Source organism: Lonchura striata, chromosome 16 (genome assembly GCF_046129695.1).
Source record: "Lonchura striata isolate bLonStr1 chromosome 16, bLonStr1.mat, whole genome shotgun sequence".
NCBI lineage: Eukaryota > Metazoa > Chordata > Aves > Passeriformes > Estrildidae > Lonchura > Lonchura striata.
Genome location: NC_134618.1, coordinates 12,571,999 through 12,584,428, shown reverse-complemented (window position 1 = coordinate 12,584,428; position 12,430 = coordinate 12,571,999). Strand labels below are relative to the sequence as shown.

Below are 12,430 nucleotides of genomic sequence, written 5' to 3'. Positions count from 1 at the left end.
CTCCCTGCAGAAGTTTCTATAGTCACAGTGGCAAGAAACTGCATACTTAGTTGTACATAATGCCTTTTCTATAAGGGGATTTAGTGATGTTAACTCTTAAAATGAAAGTAATGTTAAATTGGTAAAAATTTATAGAGATGCATTAAGGTTTTTAAGCAGTGCTCATTATAGATAAATCAGTGTCTTAATACTGTTTGACAGTTAATTTATGGTTGTTACCTCTGACACTACTTCACATTTGTGATGTTTCTAATCTCTCCTCAAAATTGGAATTCTAATACTGGTTTTAATTAGAAAAGTTGACTTATCAAAGTGGCTTTGATTAAATGTGTATGTAATCTTACATAATTATAATTTCATTTATAGAAAAGCGTGGAGTTATGTTTTGATTCAGCAGTGTTCTTTGTCCCTTTTTAAAGTCAGAGTTTCTTGCTTTGTAGAAAAGGTTGTTTTCTGGGAGATTCCACTACAGGAAGGACTGATGCACCCAGGGAAGATGTTTTTTGTTACAGATGGTCTTGCAGGAGGGGAAGGTTGGCTGGTCAGACTCGGTTCCAGCCTTTGAGCTGGGGTGCACCATGTAGGAAAGAACTGATGGACAAAAACAGGCAGAAGTCTGTGAAGCAAGTTAAGAGTCAATATAGTTTTGAAGCTTAAAAATAGTTTATTAGATATGAGCAATTCTTGTGTGTGAAACTTTAGCTTCAATGCATTTCCTCTTAAATACTTGGGAGGAGTCTCAAGAACAAAGGAAACTGTAAGTCAAATTTTGATCTTTTGGTAGGAGGGAGATTTGAAGCTTAATCTGGTGAAGGATTGTGACCACTTGAGCATCTGAGAAAGTCTGTTATCATCCCACACTGTAGATTCAATGTTAGGAAATATTTACATTTAGAGCTGTTCCACCAGAGCCTCCAGTGTTACCTGCAAATTCCATCCGGCCTTTTGCAGGGCTGAATGGAAAAATTCAGATCTGGTACTGTTTACATCTCCATTACCTTCTCAACAGCTTCTATGGGCCAACTAACTGTGCTCACTGTCCCTGCTGAGAACCCCAGAATAATTTAGCAGCATTCAACTTTTCTGGTAACGTCACTGCAAAGGAAACAAAGGATGTAGTTTGGGGTTTTACAGGAAATCATATGGCCTTATATCAAATTACAGGAAAAAAAGATGCCAAAACTTGAATAAATGCTCAGGACCTGGCCTTGGTACTGATACTGAGCTCAATTATGACCACGGCAATGTATTTTTAATTTTAATTAAATACTCTTTGGGCATTTAAAACAAAGTAAGGCTTAATGCAGCATATTTCAGTAACTGCAGCTTACTGTGCAAGCAAGTGCAGCATTTTGGTTTCTCTTCCTGTACCCACCTGCATGCACACTGTAGTGTGTTATTGACAGCCCAGCACAGTGTTAAACAGAGGCTAAGGATGTGTTTTTCTCTCATTTGGTGTCAAAGCAGATGCCTGAAACAGTTTCAGTGCAACCACAGACATAAACATTAAATAACTAACATTTATGCTTCCTTTCTATCTAAATATTATTATCCTCACTTGAATATATGTCTTTTAAATTACCTCATCTGATGAAGGATTTAAACTGAACAAAAGGAACCCTTCAGCGTAGAACTAACATGCTCACTTTGGGAAATAACAGTGCAACTATATTTTTATAATTATAATCAGTGTAAGTATTAGAATTTTGAGCTAAGGAAAAAATTCTAGGTGTGCTTTTTAAAAGGAATTACTTTAGGATTCCCACACAAACAAAATTTTATCAAAAGAATAAGCTGTTTGCAGCTTTGCTGTGGCTAGTTAGTGTGAGTATAATTCTTGTTTGAATTCAATAAAGTGTTTATTACAGAAGAAGAAATATCTCCTAGCAGTTTGTAGCCAATTATGAAATATTTTTAGTTTGGCAAATAAGATTAAAGTCAATGCTGTAGTTATTAGCTTTCCCCCTTAAATTATTCCTAGAAGCTTAAAGTAATGATAATACAGGGGCTCTTTTCATATTTGGTTCTGGTGTCTCATATTAAAAAGAGCAAATGGCATTTTGGAGCTCAGACTGTGGCTCGTGTACAAGCAGACATGTCCAGTTCTTCCTTCAAGCTGCAACACACCTGCATTCTCTCTAAAAGAGAGAAATATAAATTTCTGACTTCCTGACAATCTGATTTTTTTTTTTTTCTTTTTAATATTTTGGCTCTTCATAATGGTTTCAGTGAAATTTGAGGATACACAGGACTTTTCAAGATGCATTGTTCACCTCTTTATGAAGTGGCTGCATTAGGGTTTTCAAGCTGGTGTTATGAATTGGGCTCCATCAGAACAGCCTGGCCCCATTGCAATTCCTGCAGCTGATGCATTGGGAATAGTCCCAGATGGCCTCTCTCAATTTTTTTTTTTTTTTTTTTTGTTTGTTGACATCACTATGATTAGCTTTAGAGATTCCTGTGACTGTAAGTTGCTCATCTATCATGTAAAGCAGCTCTTAGAAATTACCTTTCCACTTTCAAAATATACCCAAAGCATCAAGTTCATGCTTAGAATAACAATGGGATGAAGGAGCTCACTACTTCTGCTATAGTAGTATTAATGTTTGTAAAGATTTTCAGACCACTGGTAGTACTAATGTAATTTAATTTAAAATAAAAACTTATGTTCCATGAGAGCAGCAGAGAATGGCTTCTCACATGATGTTTTATTTCAGAATATTCATACAGCTGACCACATTTTTTTTTTTTTTCAAATTACTTAGAGTTTCCATCATAAAGAAAAATGGTGAATTTATTATGTCATTTTCCTCTGCTGTGAGAAGATCTCATATTCCCTCAGTTTTTGTCTGGTTGTTGGATTGACTGCAGGGACATTCTTTTATTTTTTCCAAATACATGTAATGTTTATGCTCTGCTGTGATGTGGGTGGAGGGGGTGACAACAGCAGCTGACAAGTCCTCTGTTCTTTTACTGGAATCTGTCAGCTTACAGTGCAAACACCTCAAGACCTGAATTTTTTTTTTTTCTCTTACAACATACTATGACATAAACTGACTTTTTTATTTCCATTTAGTCACGGTAACTATGGCAGAAACCAGGTCTATTCCTGTTTGTTTTATGATTAGTTACTGAGGGAAGTAGGGATTGCAATATGCTGCTTGGTTTATCTTTGTGTTGTCATGCTCCAGTATTTTGTCCCTTTATTTCAGTTTCCCCTTACTTTAATTTGCCATCAGTCATGTCACAAATCCCTCCTTAACTTCATGTGGCCTCACTTTTTTCTTGGATTTTTTTTCCTCTATCTCTGTTTCCTCCCTATAATTCAGCAGTTAAAGCAAATACCTTTGATTTTAACTTTCTGAAGCACAGTGTATACATTCCCCTTCACTTCCAACACAGTGAGCTCAGTGTTCAAAAAGCAGTTTAAAAATAGCAAGTTGTGAAAGGACTTTCAGTGTTGAGGGGAGCCAGTCCCTAAGATTCCATTGGGTTTGGATTCGCCATCCTCACTTTAATGTTTGACTTTTGCAGAAGGGGAGGTTTCAGGGAGACTTGTGTTTATTTAAAGTCTAGAAGGAAGAGCTCCTAAACCAGGGGAGTTTCTCCCTGGCAGCCAGAACTCTTCCTCTATAAAAAGTCTGGTAGGGCAGTCTTTCTGCATTCTGTCACCAGCATTTAGAAGGAAAATATTCTTTCATGCAGTCATAAAGCAACACACATAGCATTGCTTGTGCAAGCCTGCTCTTGGAAGGGATGCCGTGCAGTGGCTGTGGATAACACGTGATGTGGGGGCAGAAGATGTCCTTGCTGCTCACACCGCCTCTGCCAAGTTCACAGATGGGGGCAGCTTGCAGTATATGAGATTAAAATGTGAAATACTTTATTCATCTTTCTTGTAAGATCTCAATTCCTACTCTTAGGCATGTATTTGAAGTCGTAAAGGCTTAAAAAATCCTACCCGTAACTTGTGGGGAAGTAGCAGTTCCTGAGACAGCGAAAGCTTTTGTTTTTACTTTTCTAGAATATAAAGGAACTAACAGTGACTTAAACAATCCCCAAACTGTTTCCTGTCCTATACAATGCCTGTAGTGGGTTAAGATTATCTGACAATGTCCATCCTTTAAAAGTTTGGTTTTAGGCAATGGTTGGAGTCGTTTGTCCAAACCACTGAACAGGATTTCATCATCCACCTCCCGTTGGTTTGACAAGAGTGAAGTACTTACTGGAAAACAGTCTTCACATTTTCTCTACTTAATGCCCAGTTTTATCACAAATTTCAGCTTCATTATACATTTCTGAGGACCTTTCCCAGATACAGTATTTTACTTGGTGTAATTCAAATGTTGCTATAAAAGGGAAAACTAAGAACTTTCAATTACAACCTTAGCTTCATTATTTGAGCCTCTTGAATAAAACATTGCATATTCAAAGTAATATAAAGCACTTACCTTTTCAAGGAATTGTTCCACAGAAACAACAGGCTGCGACTTTCACTGAGAAATGGCAGATGAAATACAATTATTGTTTGAAACTTATAGCCCTTTCTATTTCTGTTGGAAGCAGAGTTTGTGTATTACAATAATTTCTTCAGCTGCTGTACACCACGGTGAAGAATCCAGACACTTGCTGACTTAAAAATCAAGCAGTTCTGTAAGGGAAACAGGAACTTTGCTGAAGTCATTCAAACCATACACGTTGCATGTTTAGCAACCCTATGGTTTCATCATCATGTGACTTTAAAGTTCAGATTCTCCTCTGCAATGAGATATTTTAGAACAGAAAAGTAGTGTTTGTCCCTGCCATTTCTAAGTATGTGAGGCCATCCAGTGGATTTTTTTTTCCCGTTCATGAAGTAATCCTGCACTCACTGGCCAGCCTTTGCAATTGCATTTTTTCCCAGTGTGCTATGTGAAGTGCTAGAGGTCTAGAAAAGGAAAAGCCTGTGGAATAAATACCACACCACGCCCTTTGCTTAATACAACAAAAGCTCCACACAAAGCACAGCAGGTCAAGCCATTAAGAGCCTTGCTTAAAAAGAGGTGTATTTCTATTTTTCCAAGGGTTCTGGCTCTTGGAATACTCATGTTACTGTAAACGTGCAATAAATTATTTTTCCAGACCATGAGGTGTTAAAAGACAAGACTTGGAGTATGAAGGATGTTTTGAGTCTGGCTCAGCATCAGTCAGTGACTATGTTGAATAGTGTTCTTAAAACCTCAGATATAAATAAGCAAGAAAGAGTTGGCTCATGATTTTTTTTTAGTGCAGCTCATCTGGCTGGGATGTGTCAGTAGCATCATGTTTTCTTATACCAGCTCATGGGGAAGGGCATTTCTGTTGCAACCTTTCAGTAACCTGTAGTGGTTTTTGTGGGTTGAGAGGGTAGTTTGTGACCAGTGTATCAGCACTCTGTTTTCATGGCTTCCCACTTGTTGCACTTTAACAAGGTTCACTGAAAAACACATGGAAACTGCCAAAACACTTCAAAAAAGTGAAATGAGACAAATGTGTATGAGTCTAAATTTCAAAATTTGAGTTGTGGATTACCTGGAGAAGATATTTTAGCACTTGATCTATGTTTTCATCTGCAGGTTAGCACTACTGCTCCAAATACCTCCTTGAGATTAGAGGCAGACTGGATGGAGGGTCTTGGCTTGCAGCAGTAGATCAGAAACATTTCAGTTTTCAGGTTGAAGGTTCTCATTCTTTGTCAGGTAACTGTCCTCTCGAGGAGTTCTTCAGTAGTTCAGGGGCTCTGTGAAATGTGATTTCCAATGAACTTTATTTAGAATACTGTAATTCACACAGAGCCTTTGGTTTTGATCATCATATGTAGCATTTTGTTGGACTGGATAGGTTGTTTATTGTTTCCCTTTTATTTACAGTAGTTCCTCCAAACTGTTACAGAAAGCCTTGGACAGAGTGGCAGTGTAGTGCAGGTGTTTTGTATGTAACATTTCCCTATGAGCTGTACCCTAATCCAGGCTCATTCTGTTGACATTAAATTCTTATAGTTAAGAATGGTAAAAAAACCCCAAAAAACCACCCTATTGTCATTACATGCAAATCAGGTGATTTTGTTGGTTTTCCAGTAAAGATGCAAATTTCAAGTGTCACCTTATTCTTTCTAGGACTGAGGGCTGTGCAGAGAGCACACTAAACTCTGTAGGTACAGTGAAGTGATTGTTTTTGAAATTACAGAAAAATTTCAGGAAGGTTTTGGTCATCAACTTAGCTTTTTAGCTTCCAGAATGGATCACTTGTGCACTCGAGGCAATGCTGAACAGTTACAACACAGTTTTGTTGCTGTACTTTCCACTGAAGTGCTTTGAGTAGGTCCATTATTGATAACCCTGGGCTCTACTGGGGATGGGGTTGGGGGAAACTAAAATTATTTCTTGGCTGAGGGCCAGGAGCGAACTGCTGGAGGTTTATATCTTTTTGAATTTGCCTTGGGTGGGTGTACACAGGGATATCTGGCTGTGCCCTTGGTGTTTATTAGTAAAAGAGAGGCAAATCAATGACTGTGCCAATTTAAGGAATATTCAAACCACTCTTGACAAAGGTTTCAGTGACTCTGAGTTAATGAGCAAGGAGCTACTCCCGTGCAGATAGATAAACCCTGACACAGCCATGCTGAGGCCACATTTCCTGTTACTCAGTAACCTCTGCTCTGACAATGCATGCGCTGGGTAAGCAGAGACTTATCCACTAATGACAAAATTGTATAAATAGAACCGGAAAAGTAAAAAGAGAGAAGCTATTTCTTACACCGCCCATCTTGAAAAAGTAATCAAAGAGAAAGCTCCCATCTTTAAAATGCATTCACCTTTACAGACATTAGTTCATACTTTGTCTGAAACCTGTATTAAACATCATTATTCAGTGGTATTTAGGGAGTAAGAATGTGTTTCCTACTTGGAATCAGGTGCACGTAGCACAACACAATTTCAGAATTGTACACAGCTTGAGAGACTCACACATCAGAAAGCATCACATTTTACAGGTGGAGAAACTTGGCTACGGAGAAATTTATTCTTCCAAGATGATGGAATAAATTGAAAGGCAGAGGAGAAATAGAGGTTAGAAAATAAAAGTTTCCCAACTATATTCTTTACTCTGTTTAGACTTTGCTGATTCCCATCTTGATAGCTGCAATTCTGTCTCATGTACAGAAACAAAAGCATTTTTGAGGTATGTTAAGAGCTCCCAGTGGAGTTTCAGCAGCAGCTTGCTGTGCTGTTATTGTCATAGTTAATGTGTTGGTAAAAGAAAAGCAAAATATTGCTGTTGTGTGACAAGCTGCATCGTTCCTTAGAAAAAACCAATAAACCAGTTTGTTTAATTTGCTTAAATGGTCACAGGGTACAAGTCATATGAGAATAGTGGCAAGTAGACTAGTCAGTTGTATAGCTCAGACTAGCTCAGTTGTATAAAGGTTTCATAAAGCTCCAGAAAATGGTTAAGTGATTGTGTTTGGAATGATATAATAATTATTTTTATTAGTGATTTCTGGATTAATATTTTTTTGGGGGTGAAATTTCTTAGCATGTAATAATTTATTTGCTGTCAGTGGAAAAGGTTGATGTGTGATAATCATGTTCTGGATAGGATGGAGGCAGGAAAGGTGAAATTACAGAAGTGAAATAGTTGTGAGATGCTGTGGCAATATTTAGGGATTGGCTGGTAACATGTACAGCCACTAACCACCTATAGTGTGCTGTGGTGGGCAAAACTCAGGTTTATTTTTGAACAGAACTGCTCATGTGGCAAAATAAATATCTCCAGTACTGAATGACAGATGTTGCTATAAAGAAAGCAGATGTGAATGCCTTTTTTTTTTTACCAACACCAATAATTTCTTTTAATTGACCCATATTGCTGATGTATTTAGCAGAGCACACATCCCTGACAGTAAGCTTAATTTGAAGTAAAGGCTCTTTCTCTCCTATCTTGTGTGCCAGATGAAACGTCTCCATCTTGTCTAACAAACACAGTTCAGTGCTTCTGGCTTGTGAAATGCTGCAGCCCTGGAGATTTCAGTCTTTTTATTCTCTGGCTTCAGACAGATCCATCCTGTGGAGTATTGTGGAGATGGGGATCCTGTCTTGCTTATCTGTTGGAATCTGTGCTATTGGTGATCCCGAGACTGTAGAAAGTCTCTGTCAGCCCCACTGCCAAAGCAGAAGCCATAATTGGTCTGTGCTGGTTTCCAGGTTGTTTATTCTGTTTATCTCTCACATGTTCTGCTGCCCTGCCCAGCTCTGTCCTGCAGGGCAGCGTGTGGGGCTCTGCCCTCAGTGGGATGTTACAAACATTAAATACCAGAAACTCCCTGGGCTGCATTTACAATAACGTGCCAAGATCTGTCACCTACGTTGGACAGTGTGTCCCCAGCCTGAACCAACAGAAAAATGCCAACACCACAGTGAGACATGGAGGGCATGAAGAAGGAGAAAAAGGACAAGGCACACCCAATTTCCTCCATCTTGTCCCCTTTGGACCCCTAATCTAGAATCCTAAAATTTTACTTTTGCACCCGTGTCACAATTATTACTTATATCAAACACTCAGAGCTGGTAATTAATCCTGTAAGGTTGAAAACTCTTTTCCATGGACAGAGATCACAGCCAGTGTCTCTGGGGGCTCTGTCCAGGGGGGTTCCTGACCCCTGCCAGGGTCCCAGACCTGCCAGGGCAGCCAGAGGGAAGCCCTGGACTCCCACACTGTTCTTCCTTCTGAGCAATCCTGATCAGCTGCTCAGCAAAGAGCTGCCAGGCTGAGCTGAGCATTAGAGCTGGTGTTTGCTTGGTGCTGCATCCAGCAGCCACAGGGTGACCACAGATCCTGGGGACCAGGGGCTGCAGCAGCCTGCAGTTAGTCCAAGCACTGGACTGGATTCTTTGGGGCAGTGATTATTGTTTGGGAGCTAATCCTGCATGAGGAGCCCAAAATTTATTGTCAGACCACACTGTTGCTTTCTTCTCTCAGTTAACATATCTTTTCTTGCTTTCTGGATGTAATGTTATTAAGAAAACTATCCCTTTGTAGAATGATAGGATTGTTTTGGAATATTAAATGACTGTTATTGCCTATACCCCAGTGTATTATGATGAAAAGCAGTTGCTTTGTTACGGGAATTTTGAATCGTGCAATATGCTGCAATTTTGTTTGAAAGATGTTTTTCATCAACTGCCATGTATTTTCACCTTAATTTTTGCTCTATTGTTGTTATGTAAGAAAAAAATATCTTGAGTGTGAGCTATAAGCCACTGTGTTAGTCAAAGATTTCTTTTACTCTATTCATCTGAGCTTAAATATTGGAAGCTTTTCTTTGTGGCATTTAAGACATTAAAATCATTTATATTAATGCAATGCCTCAAAATTCCTGGGGGGGGAAAGCCCCTAATAGAGGAATATGTGTTCTAAGGCTTTTGCTACATTGATGCACAGTTACCAGTCACAGTATAAAAGTGTTCTTGTGAAAGGCTTTGCTGTTAATTTTATATATGTTTAGCCTTAATTGACAGCAAGCAAATTTGTGTCCTTGATTAAAACATTGTAGAATATTAGGGCTGTGACATTAAAAAGACACCCCTCCTCCAAAAAAACCAAACCCACCAAACCCCAAAACATGAGGCAAGTTGTACAGAGATCCAAAAATAGCTAGTTAGAAGAAAGTTAACGGAATTTTGTTTATGGGTTCATTTTGGAACAAAAAGACATTGCTTTATTATATTATATTCCCTGCATGTTTGGTTTAGGAAGGGATTTTTAAAGTGTGGGTTTTTAAATGGAATTCAGATGTTTATGCTTATTTATAAGGTACATGGAGCTATGTGAATTTGTAAAATTTGCTGGTTTTACTCTCTCTGCTTGGATGGGGCTCAGAAGCCCAGGCTGGTGGTGTTTATCCATAAGCACTGGTTACTAATGATTATCTGCATCTCAGAAGCTGGTTGTAAATCAACATTTCTTCCTTTTTTCCTAGAATAGCCATGCTCAGTGCTGTGTGATTGCTGCCTCCACATCTCAGGGTTCCTTGCCTGTGGTTCACTATTAGTGGTTTTATTATTGGCTTATTTGAGCACTGTTTGTAATGTAGGTTGTTTTATAAACAGTATTTTATTATTATTGCTATACAGTAATGTTTCTATCAATCACAAAATAAATTCCTCTATACAGGTAAATCATCTGTGTAACTCAGCTACAAGAGCTCAAAAATTGCCTGTATTTCAAAATAATATTCTACTAAAGGGTGGAAAAAAGCTTTTTCTAATAGGAAGTTTCAATAAGAGAGCTGGTCTCTGCTTAGCATTGCAGGTGCTAAAATGGTTATTTAATTGCACATAGGCTAGATCTGAAAAATATCAGACTTCTCTCTTAATTAAGTAAGAAATGTATTTCATTGTGAACTAGTGAAACCATACTTAATTAGAAAGAATTACAATACTCAGGATCTGAATGGGAATGGCATTTCCTTTGGTCTTTGAGCATCTTGTCAACCACAATGACTAGTAACAGATGTTTCATGAAACAGTACAAGGAACATGTGCTTTGTAAAAAGTATTATTTCTTTACAAATAGCCAGACCTAGTAGCCTAGTTAAATATCCTTCTATTAGGTTAAAAACCAAAATTAACCATTATTGAGATTTGTTTCTTGCAACAGAATTCTGTCTTACCAGCCTTTCCCTCACAGCAGCAGTTGGTTGTCCAAGTTGAGGTTAATTTTGTTTCCTCTAAATACTTGTAGCAGTACCCTCAGGGCCTGCAGGCAGGACCAGCTGTACAAATCTGTGTTTAACCAGAAACTGGGACTGATTTTTTTTTCTCCCTAAAGATTAACTTAAATCTAACTAATTTTACTGATCTTACTGCTGTTGGGAACTACTGCAAGAACATTCTGCCAGTGACCACCAGATGGAGTTTCTAAAACAGCTTTGATAAACCAATACCAGAATTCATTTCAAAATGACCTTTTAAAGGTTTTGGAGATAAGAAACAGTACAGAAATTCTACTGATTTCAAGATAAATTGTAGCTTAAATTTGAAAATTTGGGGGGGGCTAAAATTAGGCTTTTCAATTCAATTTACAGAGCCAGGGAGGGACTTCAGGGGTGGCCTCTGGGAGAAGCTGCCAGAAACTTCTCCATGTCCAACAGATCCAATTCCAGCAGACCCCAAGGTGGACCTGCCACTGGAAAAAGAGAAAAAACATGCAAGTACTTTTAAAACCAGATTAAATTTGATTAATTAACCAAAAATTAATTTCTGGTTATAAATCTTGCTTTAACGAACTTTTGATAGAAAGGGGTTTTTTTTACAGTATGTTTTTATACTTAATTCATAAATACTCTGATAAGAATCCTGTGTTTTAAAATCTTTTACTGCCATGCTTTGTAATAATATGGAAAATCTGCCTGCTGCAGACTGAATATTTTTGACAATTCTTGCAGATGTAATTAAAAGTGCTAGTTCCTTCGAAGGAAGGAATATAAGGAAATCACATGGAATTTCAAGGTAAGGGAAGGACCTGGTGGGAAGAAAGTGGGATGACAAAGGAGATAATAGATCTCTGCTCTCCTGATGGAAAAAGAATGTAGTCAGCATATGTCAAAGTATTTTGATATATAATGGAAAACTTAAGGAATTCAACAGAGGAAACATTTCACACTTCAGATTTGTTGCCATGGCAGTCTGCACAGCTGGGTTTGTACCATTCGATTGCTTTCACTTGGAAAATGTATTGCACTAGATACTCAAGAAATACACAAGATTTTGCTTATTAAGAGACTACAGAAATTAATTTAGGAGCAGATGTTTAGGATTCATCAGTGCATTGACACTTCACAGCTGCAGAAACTTAGGCAAGAATCAATTCCTCTCTGAGTCCTCAGCAAACAGTGGAACTGAGAGTGGCACTTGGGCAGGTTCTGCTTTTCCTGGGTCTTACCAGTCCTGTGCTGCTGCAGTGAAGCTCACGAGGTCTCCAGCCTAGACACTGGGCTGCTTTCATTTTTATTAAGCAGTGATAAATGGGGCATTACTGATGCACATACCCACAGACAAAAAACATTTAATTGAATCTTAGTTTTAAACAAGGGAAAGAAAGGTGCAGATATAATTCAACTTCCTTCTGAGTTTGTGGTAGCAGTGTTGTATTTTTTTTCACAAAAAAATATTCTATTATATAGGAGTTGAGTGAGTATTTTCTGTGAGTGCTCCAAAATGTGGTTGACTTCTGTGACATTCTGTATTGACAGATAATGGCAGATTCAGGTGCCATGTCAGCCTGGTTTGTACTGGTGTAAACATCTTGACCTGATCAGCCCTTTTTATTTGCATTTATGTAGTTTTTCACTCTTCAACAACCTGTGAGCTTGTGAACTTGCTGCTTATTAACTAACTGTTCTCACTGAAGATCC

General features: G+C 38.2%; 1 protein-coding gene across 4 annotated transcripts in view; it reads left to right on the top strand.

The window, feature by feature from the left end:
• CHLSN (cholesin) overlaps positions 1-12,430 on the top strand; it is a 123,605-nt gene that overhangs the window by 29,296 nt on the left and 81,879 nt on the right. The window lies entirely within an intron of this gene.